Here is a 14,893-nt window from a genome sequence, read left to right on the forward strand (position 1 = left end):
GAATACAGGCAGACAGCGCTGGAAGCTGCTAATGCTCATCAGTAAATCAGTGGAAAATAAATAGAAATCATGATTCTGTCTGAGCTATGCGTTTTAAAACGAACACTAACTAGTGTAAATGTAGCCTACCAGATGTGTAAACTGAAGACTATTTGAACTTTATTAAAACTATTTGCACAAATTTTTTGTGTTGGTTACATTTTGTTCCTTTGTGCAGTGGCTCAGGAGATGAGTCTTTGACTCATTGGTATTGAAATTATTTTTGCCACTTTATAGGCCTTGAACTGTTAAATAAACACATTTGTATGTCAAAATGGCTATCTTTGCATGTATCCTCGTAAAGTAACGAACCGCAGACGTGTGCAGGCGCAGATCAACTCTAACGTCACTGAATCTGCTGTTAAAAATGAACCATCTATTCATCATATCATCATGCAAAACATACATGACAAATTGCGAATTTTTCATTGTTTCTCAAAACGTTATTGCATTTCCACACCAGCGATGACATGACTGTGGCGCCAAATCATTTATGTCCCCACGCATCATGTACGTCGTCACGCGTTGACATCAAATTGCAATCGGTTTGTGAGATAGGCCAAGTGTAGTGAGTACCGATCGAGTCATAAAATGTGATTATCGGCCGATACCGATCTCCGGCCGATCGATCGGAGCATCCCTAATGTTTATATATATTTGAAAAAAATGAGTTTCTGCAGAGCTCAGTCTTTGAATACAAATTTCACGAACATGAAAAACCATCCATCATTTTGCCGTGGTTGCTTTTCTGTTTAAATGGTCTCTTCTTGTCTTTGACCAGAGGACAGACACAGTTGGAAAGAGGGGGGAGCCCTTCTGTGATGGTTGGGCAGTCACCAGCACCCCCTCTATGCCAGGAGGACTCCCTCGGTCTTCTCCATCTGGCACACCAGTGGGAAGATAAAGCGCCAGAACTGCATCTTCCCATTCTCCAGCATGCTGCTTCCTCTTGTCCTCATGATACATTCTGGAGACTGCACTCAGTGGGACACACACACAAAAAAATCTAAACCATTTCCATCAAAAACTACAAACCCTGTCCATACCCTTTAAAAACAGCTTAAGATAGCACCTAGCTCCCTTCAACACTACTGAAGCAGTTGCTGTATGCTTTGTGGAAGATTTCTTTCTATAATGGCTGACAGAAAACGGACTTGTTTTCTGCATTCAGCCAGGATGAATTGAGAATATTCCACAGTTCACTCCAGAGGTGACCATACAGTGAGAGGAGAAAGTGCTAGTGGATGTATTTTTGCTGAGCAAAAAACACAAATGTTTGCTAAAATAAAACAAACACAGATTTGTTTCAGAGCAGCTGGTCAGTGCTGACCTTTTGATTTGAAGCTGGAGTTCAATTATGCCCAATTACTTCACTAAACCATCCCTACATAGTGAATACCAATATTGATTAACCAAGCAAATGAGAATAAAGTCTTTACACTGAAGACTTGCATTGAGAAACTGACCCGAGTCATATCTAGATACTTAGGACAAAATAGATGATTTTCAAATCTTCATCGATTTTAAAACTGCTGAAGACAACAGACTTAAAGGGATAGTTCACCCAAGAATTCCGTCACTAATTACTTACCCTAATATCCTTACAAACCTGTAAGACATTCATCTTTGGAACACAAATTAAGATATTTTTTATGAAATGGGGAAGTCGTGGCCTAATGGTTAGAGAGTCGAACTCGTAACCCAAAGGTTGCGAGTTCGAGTCTCAAGTCCGGCAGGAATTGTAGGTGGGGGGAGTGAATGTACAGCGCTCTCTTCCACCTTCAATACCACGACTGAGGTGCCCTTGAGCAAGGCACCGAACCCCCAACTGCTCCCCGGGCGCCGCAGCATAAATGGCTGCCCACTGCTCCGGGTGTGTGTTCACGGTGTGTGTGTGTTCACTGCTGTGTGTGTGCACTTAGGATGGGTTAAACGCAGAGCACTAATTCCTAGTATGGGTAACCATACTTGGCCACATGTCCCTGCATAGACAGCAACGCAACTGACACAGTAAGGTAGTAAGGACATCGTTAAAATGGTGCGTTTAGCCAATCAGCATACACTTGCGTCAGAACTGTTTTAGACCCTACTCTGAAGTAGGAGCTCATTTAGTTCCCCCAAATGGTGTTCCTAGAACTAAATACATTCCTCGTTCCTGCAGTGCGAACATGCCAAAAAGCAGGTACTTTCACCAATATTTCTAGGAACTATGAAAAAGTTCCTCCGGTGCGAAAGCTCCTTAAAATTTTGAGAACCACTGGTCTTAGGTAACCAAACTATCATCAAGGTAAGTAACTCTTTTTAAAGGGGGAACTTCCATTCCCACAGCCCAGATATGTTTTCTCCAATTCATATTTTCACAAGTAGGATGTCTCCTCCCACTTACACTGATCTGTCCTGTTTGACAGAATTGGCCTCTATATAATGTGTTCTACAGACTATTATTAGTTTTGTGAACATCTTAACTCTGATGCCGCAATAATGCTTAAAAACAATGGTCAAACAGTCAACCCACCTACACCACAATAACTGCACGTCACAGTAATCTAAACAGAGCTGCACAAGAGCCTCCCTTATCAATATTCAAAGGAGCCCACAGCAAATTTTTTAATTGTTAAACACACAGGGCCATTAATGCTGCATAAACGTTAAAGAATCCTCTCTATCAGTACTGCGACTCGCAACTCCCTCTACATTCATCTTCCTGAGTGACAGCGCACAGGACCACATGCATGTCAATATGACAAGCGGCTGCCTGAGTTTATTGGATTATTGAAAATCGCGGTGACAGAAAAGAGTAGCAAGAAGTGAATCAACAAAGACAGCGAGGGAAACTGTGTACGTGTGTCTGCGTGTTTGGATTAGGATATGGAGGGGGAGGTCACCTTCACACGACTCTCCGGCAGTAATCGTACCTTGGACACGTTATTCTGCCTAATGTAGCCACCACAATGGTGACGGGGTCCGGTGACTAACGCACTAATCTAATAAGTCACACGCAAAACCACAAACTGGACATGGCCTGTGGCGTCATCGGTGCACTACAAGAGCTAGGGGTGGGCGGTATGAGTAGAATCTTATATAATGGTAGGAGTAATATCTAGAAATATTAAAGTGTTAGAAAAACGTAAAAATATGTTTATAATTATTTTTATGATAAGGCAGATGTCCAGTAAATCAACTAAATAAACTTCTATACTATTTTGTCTAAATAAATTTAAATTTAAACAAAAAAATTTGTTTTAAGTGCTACAAGTAAATTTAAGCATCAATTCATTATAATGTACAGTATTAAAAAATGAATATTGGGGTTAGAATTAAAGAAATAGACAACCTGATTAACTCAGTATAAAAACCATTACATCTAAAGAGAGTCCCTGTAAACCACATATACAATTATGTGTTGAATTTCCAGCAAAAATAACTGCATTGTGATATGTTGTTAAAAAAAAATCTCCAATAATCTTTATTACAATTAAATATTTGACTCAACTGGTATTTAGATGAAGGCCTAGCATCAGTGCATAAACAGCTGCTTCACATTATGCAATAACTACAAACAGTGTTGCATTGCAAATATGGCTGATCGAGTCAGGAGTAAGGATGCAAAGAGTCAATAAATGCACATTTGCAAACCTGTGACTAAATCAGTTGCTTTGTTTATTAACATGCATGTTGCAACATTTTTATGAACCTGGCAACCATAAATGCCATTGGTTGATATTTTTTATATTGTCATACTGTCCAGCCATGGACACCGATTTAAGCATTTAAGCACCGATATTAACAAGCGTCAAAAGAATAGGCTTTCACTCGTGAACAAGATGGAAACAATAACAGAGCTGGCTTTCAAAAGTACTGAGTAAGGCCTCTTTCTTTGCTCAGATACTCTCCAAAATAAATCAGAGCAGGGCCTATCCAATTACCTCTCAGCATAAACATCAAAGGTGTAACTTAAGCAAATAATGTAGAACTTAAAACATGGGGGGCTCTTCAAAATAGGCTCAGCTACCGTTCTTATAAAGGGTCTGGGTCGTTTCTGGGCCAAAGTTTGTTTCCACTTTTCGTTCAATGGAGATGTCCCATAAAACTGTGGTGTAAATGGTTTATAATGCCACCAGCAGGCCCACTAATGGAGAACCTGTTTTCAATCAGCAGCCAAATTACTACAGAATTAGCTTCCAGACACTTAACTTCTTCACAGGCCTCTAAACACTGAAGAGGCTGAGAAATATGGAAACTTTGTCATTTCAAAATGACAGCGACTTGGGTTGAGGAAACACAATTGGCGCTTTTCCACTGCATGGTACGGCTCGGTACGGTTCACTTTTTGGGGGGTTTCCACTGGGTACAGTACCTGGTACTTTTTTTAGTACCACCTCGGTTGGGGTTCCAAGTGAACCGTACCGTTACCAAAACGTGACGTGTAAACTCTGCTGATCACGGATTGGCCGGAGAAAATCGTCACTACCTGCGTCACTGAACTTGCGACACAAACACAAAAGAACCGCTAGATTTAAATCAGCACAGCCAGCGAAGGATCGAACGCAACTGTTTTGAACGAGCGCACCTTTTTTTAACAACCAAAAAGTTTTGTTGTCTGTTGTGGAAGAACAGACGTTCCTCTCGTTGATAGCAGAGGAGCGGATCCAGCAAAAGCTTGATAGGGTGACGCGGAATGAAAAAGTTTTTTTAAGAGTCGTGGTAGTAGAGGCGGCGCAACTATAACGACATGTGAATAATCCCGCCCACTCTAAAGCGGTACTGAACTGCAGTGGAAACGCAAACCGTGCCGAGCCGTACTGAGCCGTGCCGAGCCGAGTCGTACCACGCAGTGGAAAAGTGCCAAATGAGTGACTTCCAACTGGCATTCGTAAGGTCATAGGGCTCCAAACGAAAATGAGTAACAGAACCCTGGTAACAGAACCCTTTCCCAAAAGGCCAAGTTAAAAGCCCATAAGTGAAGTGTACAAATGTTGGTCACTTTAAAGGAATAGTTAACTCGTGTTTGTAAGGATTCATCAAGTCCTTGTGATTCATTTTGAAATCTTGCAAAAATGTAATGTAATCGAAAAGCAAAAAGTCAGATATAGCCTAGGCACACTTTTTTTATTTGTTGACTTTTACCACATGGAGCAACACCAGATGGAGAGACAGTATGGAATTTTAAATACATTTGAAATAAAGACAATATTCATTTATTTATAATATTTCTATTTTGGACAGTATAAAAAGGTGTTTAAATAAGCCGTTTTTATTAACTACGGGGTCCTGCAAGTGAAGCAAGAAAGAAGCAGCTGTGTTCAAGGGCAAAGCAATTAAATGTTGTCTTTCAAAGCTTTATCTTTTATTTCAGGTGCTCGTGACCTTCTTGGAGTGAACCGAACTTCCCTAAAAAAACTTAAACTTTTACAACACTGAAAATATTTCGACCACACTGACTGTGCCACATGACTCCTTAAAAGTGTTGACTAGGCTGAATTGTTTAAATAAAAAACTTTGTACTCCCATGCCAGAGCCCAATGTGCCACTGAGAAGTCCAAAAGGCTCTCAGTTCCCAGATATGAGTCCTATAAATGTTGATCCCCGACACCACAACCGATGCATTACAGAAATAAAATCTCTCATTAGAGCCCAGGCCCTGAAATTACCCAAATTCAGCGCATATGGAAACCATAAGACAGCGTCAGCAAGGGGGAAGTTTGCACCAAGTGGCTTTTCAGCATGTGGCAACAGAGGGCCAAGAATTTGGAACGTGCCAATTAGTTCCCTCTGCCAGAATAAAAGAGGTAAGAGGGTGTAAGATACCAAATTATATATTGACACAAACATCTGCTATGGTTTCATGCTCTTTACTGACACCTGCCATGTCTCTTACATTATTAATGTAAAACATGCTGAACTACAGTTAATGTATCCACAAAATCCTTTTCAGACACATCTTTTTTGTATTAGATTTTACTTCAGCAGGTCACAGTGATTGACTGTATTGTTCAGTCATTCACCAAAGCAACAAATACGATGACATAAATGTGCTTGTGATCCAATCACATGCGTGCTACTGGGGGCGATATTGTCAGTTCATCTTAATGCCTGTCAAGATACAGACCACAAATGTTCTCCAGCCTTTAGCCTCAGGAGCCATTCTGTCTTTATGAACAAATCCAGAACTGACAGAATATTAAACTAATTACACAGACCAACTGAACAGTAGTACCAGAAGACTGCACAGGATCAAGAAAACGATGTTGTCTTTGGCCAAATTATTCCAGCCTTCTGATGCAATTGCACGAAACTTGCTCTTGAGCTCTTCCAGATCATTTGATATTGCTGACATGCTTCATGAGCATTCTGAAGTTCCTCACATATGCTTGTTTGTTTGTTTTTAATCAATAAAAACTCTGGACTGTTGAAAGCCTTGCCCTCAGTGTTCATGTATGGTCATGTATATTATAGGCTCCCTTCTTAAAATAACTCCTGATGTACAGAATTGCTGTGTGGAAGGACCTGGGAAAGGGCAACAAAACCAGCTAACAAATCATGCATAATGTCTATAGCATAACACGAGTGGCATTGTTCTGCTGCATGAGCGATGTTAAAGGGACAGTTCGCTCACAAATTAAAAGTCTGTCATCATTTATTCACTCTTATGTTGTTTTAAACCTACATGTCTTCCTTTCTTCCACAACAGAAGCTGTTAGGCTAGAATGTAAGAGACTGACAGCCTCAGTCACCATTTACAACGTCTGGAAACAAGATGCTATGAAATTGAAAGGTACAAGACTGCCATTCTGCAGAAAATATCCTTTTGTGGTACAAGGAAAAAAGTCATAAAGATGCGAACAACATAAACGTGAGTAAATATAGGATTTAGATTTTTGGGTGAACTAGCGTTTTACCACACGAGCTTTACTTCTCATTTAAATCTCACTGACACATTTCTGTGAAGCCCCACCAAAATTTCTCTAAAAACAGGTCAAATAAGACTTTCTAAAAGAGCAGTGTGGATGTAAGTGTTAGTTTGAACTGTTTCGTAAAATATTACGATTTGGAAACATGTACAACTCATTATGCGATGTTTGATTTTAATGCGATTAGAAATACTGAACTCAGCAGACATCGTCTTAAAAGGCACCCTACGGCTACGTTTTGGTGAAAACTGCAAAAAAAAAAAAAAAAAAAGACCAATATGTTTGTATAATAATCTATGTGGGAGTGTGCGCTTTAAAATATGCACGCTCATCCACAGACGGTGGCATCTTGAAAAAAAAATTGCATAAAATCTTGTCGATGTACGTGTTTGGAATTAATTTCTGTACGCTTTTTCATAATCACACAAGACTGAATCAGTTCAAATGTATGCATAAGTAAACAAAACACTGACACGATTGCACAACACTAATATGTGGCATATTTTACATGAGATGAAACATCTTTGGAGAAGTGAGCTTGCTCGCGGCCAGCCTAGTGACATAAGAATGTCCCGCGACACTTGTTCTGTATGTTTGTCTTTTACCCCAGAAAATATGCGCCGGGTAACGTTATTATAGAATAGGCTGCATGTGGTCAATAGTTCAACTTCTCAACTCATCATTAGTTAGTTCATTTGCATGACAGAACTAACGTACACTGCTCCCCGCATTTGCTCTTAGACCACGAGGCACCAAAATGAGAGTCACAGCAAGAAAATATTCAGTCTTGCTTATAACTTGCTATTCTGGGAGAGGAACTCGTCTACAGTGGTCTTGTGTGTAAAGCACCCTAAACTAAAGATCTGTAAGTTTTTTTTTAATCGCTCGGTTATCTAACGTTTGTACACTAGCTTAGCCGACGTCAACTCACCCGTTAGTTTCTCTAAGAAATACTAGAATTTCGCGATCGCTCCAAACCTCGTGGCTGAGAAGCTTGCTCGTTAATGTAAATAATAATCACCTTCAAAGTACTGCTTTATGCAGAGCAAGTGTCATTAACAAGACCGAACGAAGAAGGAAACGCGTTGAACTCACCGTCTCTCCGTTCCGCCGCGGTTTGCATTTCTTTCCGTGCACGGCAACGGCTCGTTTCACCCGGTTCAGTTGGCCACGTACAAATCCACTTTTAAAATCGACTGGAAAATTCTTTGATTCCACAGAGTAACGACTCTTCCTTTACTAATGTGCCACGGGGCTGTTATAATCCCGTTATTGAGACTGGTTTCTATAACTACGGTAGAGTGGAAAAGCTTCTATTGTTGTGAATCCAGAGTTTGTGTCTCACGGACTTCTGCTCCAGAGCGCTCGGAGACTCTCTGCTGGTCTGCCTGCCTACAGTCCCCTCAATCATGCTGTCTCCCTCCCTGCCTGGCAGGCTGGCTTACAGGTTGCTAGCGCGCGTTTTCGGAAACATTCGTGACCATTCGGCCGTTCACGAATCGATTACATTAGTCCCCGCTTAGATTAGTGTGGTTGCTTTATGAGGCGCAGGCATTTAGTGGGGTTTAACCTAAACCAATCCAGATATTCAATTATATTTAACCTAAATAAAATGCATGTAATCAAAGATGGTATGTAATAATTTTAATGTATTATCATTTATATTACAATATCCATCAGCTCAGTCCTTACACACAAACACAAAACACTCATATTATTGAAGCTGACATTGTCCATGGGAAATTATTTGAATATTATATAATTTCAGTGAAATAATAATTAAATGAATTTAAATAATATAACTTTCAATTAAATATTGAATGAATCCCAGTATAATTACATGTGGCCAGAATAATTTTCCTTTCAAAAGAATGATTAACTTGAACTACTTGAAAATAAGAAACATATCATGTCCAGCAGATAGATTCAGTGCTCTCAGATAATAATAGCCTATGTGATGTAGAAACACTTTTCTACACTTGTAGGCCTACTCTTTTTTTTTTTTTTCTAAGTTCTCATTTGTCGAGTTCCAAATTCTGAAGCAAGAGAAAGTGAATAATGGATTGACATTAAAATAGTCAGACACACTTTTGAAAGGAATCCATTAAATGCTCTTTTAATTTAAGGCAGAGTGGGTTTTAGTGTTTATTTGTTGAAAATGGGGTGCAAAAATATGCCCATTAAAATAGATAATGTAGCTTGCAGAAACTGGAAGAAAACACATATTTATTGGGTGCTGAATTTTGCAGAGTAACTGTCTTGGCAAGACATGAAAAATGCATAAAATACAACCAAGGTCAAGTCTCAAGGAGGGATTTGTATGGTGTTTCATATGCAGGTAGCATATTTTACAGGCATCATCATATCTGTGCATAAATGTCTGGCCAGATCTATCATATAGCATAATGGTATCAAAATAACAAAGCTGCATTTGTGTTTTAGCACTCCGGTCCAGCTATGGGTGTTTTGGTGTCCTCTCAGAAATCCTTTGGCAGTAGCTGAACCGGTAAGCTCACTTAAAGGCTGGCTATGAAATGGAAAGCAGAATCCTCTTGACAGGTAAGGGCTGCCACACCTCAGGATTAAGATGTACTGTTGGTGATTTTGAAATGTGAAATATTAATCAGTTCCATCTAGAGGGATTTGCTCCTCTGAGAAAGCTGTCCATATGATGGAGGATCCTTTTATCTAATAGTTTGGGAAATTTTAAGAATGAAAACTATGTTACTATAACCATCACAGCACTCGCAGATGATGTTTTTAGGCTTTTTGCTGCAAATATTCTCCTTAGCTTTTGTTTTCAACTATGAATGTGAAGGTTGTCAATATGCACTGATTCAATCATGAAGTCTGCTGACTCTGTCCCACTTGTTGCATGGCTGCTCACCTAAATAAATGCATATGAAAAATGTATTTAAGGTGAAATTGTTTTAGAAAGAGACTGAGGATTGTTATGGGAATAGTGCACCCAAAATTCATGCACCTTTATAATTTTATCGATAAATCATTTGATTTTTAGATCCCTTAGCCCAGTGGCTCTCAAAGTTGGGCCGCACGCCCGCACCTGCCAGGTAATATTGTACATTTAGATGCTGTCAGAACCCAATACCATGTAAGAAATCAGTAACCGTAAACAACAGTCAGTTATATACAAAACATACTATATACAAAACATATTTGACAGCAAAATGCTGTGATCGACCAGTCAGAATCAAGTATTTCAGAGTGTGCTGGGAGAATGTAGTATTTTCTGTAGGTTTTTGTTTATGGTGGCTGTTGTACCATTTAATGCAACATGACAGCAAGAACATGTCAAGAACCAAGTGAATAATAATTACATTATTTTATATATAATTATATATTTAAATATACATTTTATAACTTGAAAATTTGAAATGGAGAGCTAGAGAACTTTACATGGTGGAGAGGTGTACTGGTAAAAATCGAAAAATATGGTGACTTTGATGGTGTGTTATTGAAAAATCAAAGCTAGAATTTTTGGTAGTGAGATGAGCAGCACTGATGTGAGAAGAAGATGTCAGAAGAAGAATGTAAGACTTCCAGAGTGTGGCAGCGGTGCAAGTCAGTCAGGTTATCAAGTGAGAGATGACAGTGGAGTGGGTGAGGATCATCTTTAATTGGCTGATTTTAATAGAATAAAATGGAATCAAATCAAGTGCATATAAAGGCATATCATTCAAAATATGGTAAAATTGTCATTTTGATTTGTTTTGATGTCTTTCTTAAAGGGAAAGTTCACCCAAAAATGAAAATTATGTCATTAATTATTCACCCTCATGTCCTTCCAAACCCGTAAGACCTTTGTTCATCTTCGGAACACAAATTAAGATATTTTTGATGAAATCCGAGAGCTTTCTGACCCGTATCAGTCTCCTTTCTGACACAGAAAAGAAAACATTTTTGAATAAAGTCGTTTTTTTTCTTTTCTTTCTGCACAAAAAGTATTCTTGTAGCTTCATAAAATTAAGGTTGAACTACTGATGTCACAGGACTATTTTAACGATGTCCTTACTGTGTTTCTGGGCCTTCAACGTGGTAGTTCCAATGCTCGCAGGGTCAGAAAGATCTCAGATTTCATCAAAAATAACTTAATTTGTGTTCCGAAGATGAACGAAGGTCTTACGGGTTTGGAACGACATGAGGGTGAGTAATTAATTACAGAATTTTCATTTTTGGCTGAACTATCCCTTTAATATAGTATGTATAAAGGAACAAGTATACTGTATGTAATGATATATTGTATATAATGAGAATCTAATTTGGCACAATTAACATTGCAAAGTTCGTCTTGCCTGTAGCTACTCAAATCTTTTATTTGACGCTGTTGCACAAGCTTCTAGTTCAGTACCATTGGGGTCTGTTTAAGTAACTTCATTCATTCTGTTCCTGTTATCACTGCCAGATTTTCCTCCACATATAGGGTTGCACGAAGTCATTTCTTCTCCAGAAAGCCTTGAGGGAATCTGCTTTTTCATGTTCTTTTGTGGGAGCCATCAGCAAATGGATATGAGATGGTTAATTTTTAATTCTGCATTCGTGAAGTCACGTTTTGATGGGTGGAGAGAGCGCTAATGGGGCCAGATTGGGTATCATTGCGGATATCTGGGAACAACCCCTGGGACTGCTCTGTGGGTCTTGGCTGAGCTCCATTAACGTCATGAAAAAGAGAAGGCACTTGGAGACCCTGTCCAGCTATTGACCCTCATTGGCAAAATGAAAGCCCATGTTGACGGTTTATTGAGTGGACACTGCGCGAGTTTCATTAGAGAGTAAAGAATTTGGTGAAAATCTTCACTGTGAATGATAGAGATCATGAAAGCACATTCAAACTGTACAATAGTATGTATAAAGGAACAAGTATACTGTATGTAATGATATATCGTATATAATGAGAACCTAATTTGGCACAATTAACATTGCAAAGTTCGTCTTGCCTGTAGCTACTCAAATCTTTTATTTGACAGCTGTTGCACAAGCTTCTAGTTCAGTACCATTGGGGTCTGTTTAAGTAACTTCATTCATTCTGTTCCTGTTATCACTGCCAGATTTTCCTCCACATATAGGGTTGCACGAAGTCATTTCTTCTCCAGAAAGCCTTGAGGGAATCTGCTTTTTCATGTTCTTTTGTGGGAGCCATCAGCAAATGGATATGAGATGGTTAATTTTTAATTCTGCATTCGTGAAGTCACGTTTTGATGGGTGGAGAGAGCGCTAATGGGGCCAGATTGGGTATCATTGCGGATATCTGGGAACAACCCCTGGGACTGCTCTGTGGGTCTTGGCTGAGCTCCATTAACGTCATGAAAAAGAGAAGGCACTTGGAGACCCTGTCCAGCTATTGACCCTCATTGGCAAAATGAAAGCCCATGTTGACGGTTTATTGAGTGGACACTGCGCGAGTTTCATTAGAGAGTAAAGAATTTGGTGAAAATCTTCACTGTGAATGATAGAGATCATGAAAGCACATTCAAACTGTACATAACATCTTTTACCCACAGAGCCACAAATAACATTAGGCGTCTAACACCAAACCTCAACACATACTTGAACAGAATAGCAAAGAGAAGTGCTCATTTCTGAAGCGATAGATTATGCACCATGGGCTTGCTTTCTTTGAGTAGCTAAAATTATTTCCTGGCTTTCAGTGGCTTTCAGTGGCAATGAGTGTGATGATTGTTTTTATTGACTCAGATATTCCATTAAGGGAGAGTGAGCATTTGCAAAGAGAAGCTGACAGCAGCTCTGTTGTTGTGATGTTCTGGTGCTGCTGAAGCGATAGATTATGCACCATGGGCTTGCTTTCTTTGAGTAGCTACAATTATTTCCTGGCTTTCAGTGGCAATGAGTGTGATGATTGTTTTTATTGACTCAGATGTTCCATTAAGGGAGAGTGAGCATTTGCAAAGAGAAGCTGACAGCAGCTCTGTTGTTGTGATGTTCTGGTGCTGGACCTTACACCAGGGTCATTAACAAGCCTTTATTACAGCTCCACGCTCACTGTCCCACCACACCCACAACTGCAAACACAAAACACATGGAAATTTGTTCAGTTCTCACACTGCCTGAGAACAACATTGGATGGACTGCAACAAAATTGCAACATACTACAAAACTCCATCTTATGGATAAATGTCAATGGGGTCCAACAACAAACAACATTGGACCCTGCTGACTTCCAGTTATCCATTCAAATGGATTTTGCTGGTTTGGTGGGGATTACAATCATACTTAAAATGACTTATTATCTTAAAAGACAGAAAATGCAAAACAGGCTCAGCGCAAAGTAATAAAATGTGAAGTAAAGTGGTCAGGTCTGTAATTTCCAGCACCACAATGAAATGCAATTGAGGTCAATACCATTCCAGAGATGGCCAGCAGACAATAATTGCTTCTTGTTTGTCAAATTTAACTTTGCCTGCAACCCTCAGATACACATAAAGTGAAAATTGATTTTGCCAAATCAAGTTAAGAATTATTATTGGTTGTTGTTTGTACTGCTGCACCAGAAATGCAAGGGTGGCCTGATGACTCGGGGCCAATGTGAGAGAGTTTATAGCCAGTGTTTTGTCGCTATACTGTATCTTACATTCTTTGATTGTGTCTTTTAAGGCTTTTCAAGCTTAAACATTAAATGTTTTGTGATGTATTGTTAAAAATAGTGCTGTTTTAAAGTAAAAGAGGTAATGATACCTACACTCTAAAAAATGCTGGGTTAAATACAACCCAGTGCTGCATCAAATATGGACATGCCCAGTGACTGGGTTGTTTTGACCCAGCAGTTGGGTTAAATGTTTAACCCAACTTTCTGGGTGTCACGGTCACGGTCATGTTCTGTTTTGGTTTTGAATTCCCTGTGTTTCTGTCTCCTGATTTAGTTCCTCATTAGTTTCCATGTCCTGTGTTCTCCCCTGGTCCTTGGTCTGCTATTGTTTGTGTCTATGTGTTGTGCTACCCCTTGCTCCTGGATTCCTTCTGTTTCTTGTGTGGATGTATAATTAAAAGACACTGGGTAGTTTTAACTCAACTATTGTTTAAAATTAAATTACTATATGGCTGGCTTAAAATGATCCCAAAGGTTGAAAAATTAAAAATCAGACACATAATTACTAGAGGCATCGGGAATAATCAAAAGGTGAACATTTCTTAATAAACTATTAAAAAAAGTTTATTATTTATTTATTCAACCTACTAATAAATGTTCATTTCCATGCAACCTAATTTCCAAGCTATTGCTTAAAAATGACTATATTTCTTGCTTAAAATTAACCCAAAGTATAGGTTGGAAATTAACATCACATGTCAACCTCTAAGAAATGTACTTTTTTGAACATAATGGCTCTAAAAATGTCACGTGGCGTAACCATCGAGTAAGAAGTAAAAGCATATTCTCCTTGAATTCATTTGAGTGTACACAACTTAATATATAATAATAAAATAAAAATAAAATAAAAATGTTTTAAATTTTTGCACCACATGACATTGACAACTATGCCTTGTCATAAAAAGGTTAAATTATCTGATATTTTACTTGACTTGAACCTTGACATAAAGTCATGAGGGTCTGCATTTGTATGATATAATTTCCTGTTTTTTTTTGTTTGTTTTGTTTGTTTTGCAGGTTTCTGCATAGTTGCATGGCAACCAGTCAAATAAGTAAGTACAGGCCTATGCCTTTAGTGTAGTGAAATTACTTTTGAACTTTTTTTTGTTACAGAAAAATTATTATTATTTTTTGTAAAGTAATACAAAATATAAATGTATTTTTTTATGCATATTTTATATGTTGCTAAAACTATTTACTTCTATTTATAATGAAAATGCTGGCAGGGTAAATTCAGAGCTACTGGTCAGCATATATATATAGAGAGAGAGAGAGTTGAGGCCTGACAGAGAAAAAGTATAGAGAAATAAAAACCATCACA

At 38.7% G+C, this 14,893-nt stretch overlaps 1 protein-coding gene across 8 annotated transcripts in view; it reads right to left on the reverse strand.

The window, feature by feature from the left end:
• Window positions 1-8,339, reverse strand: part of LOC107710549 (receptor-type tyrosine-protein phosphatase F) — a 230,461-nt gene extending 222,122 nt beyond the window's left edge. For all 8 annotated transcript variants that reach the window (XM_016515345.1, XM_016515343.1, XM_016515342.1 and 5 more), the window contains exon 1: window positions 8,046-8,339. The gene's annotated coding sequence lies outside the window, so the exon portion shown is untranslated. The remainder of the gene's footprint in view (window positions 1-8,045) is intronic.
• Between the last annotated feature and the right edge of the window lie 6,554 nt (window positions 8,340-14,893).

This window comes from Sinocyclocheilus rhinocerous, unplaced genomic scaffold (assembly GCF_001515625.1).
Source record: "Sinocyclocheilus rhinocerous isolate Xijiao unplaced genomic scaffold, SAMN03320098_v1.1 scaffold957, whole genome shotgun sequence".
Taxonomy (NCBI): Eukaryota; Metazoa; Chordata; class Actinopteri; order Cypriniformes; family Cyprinidae; genus Sinocyclocheilus; species Sinocyclocheilus rhinocerous.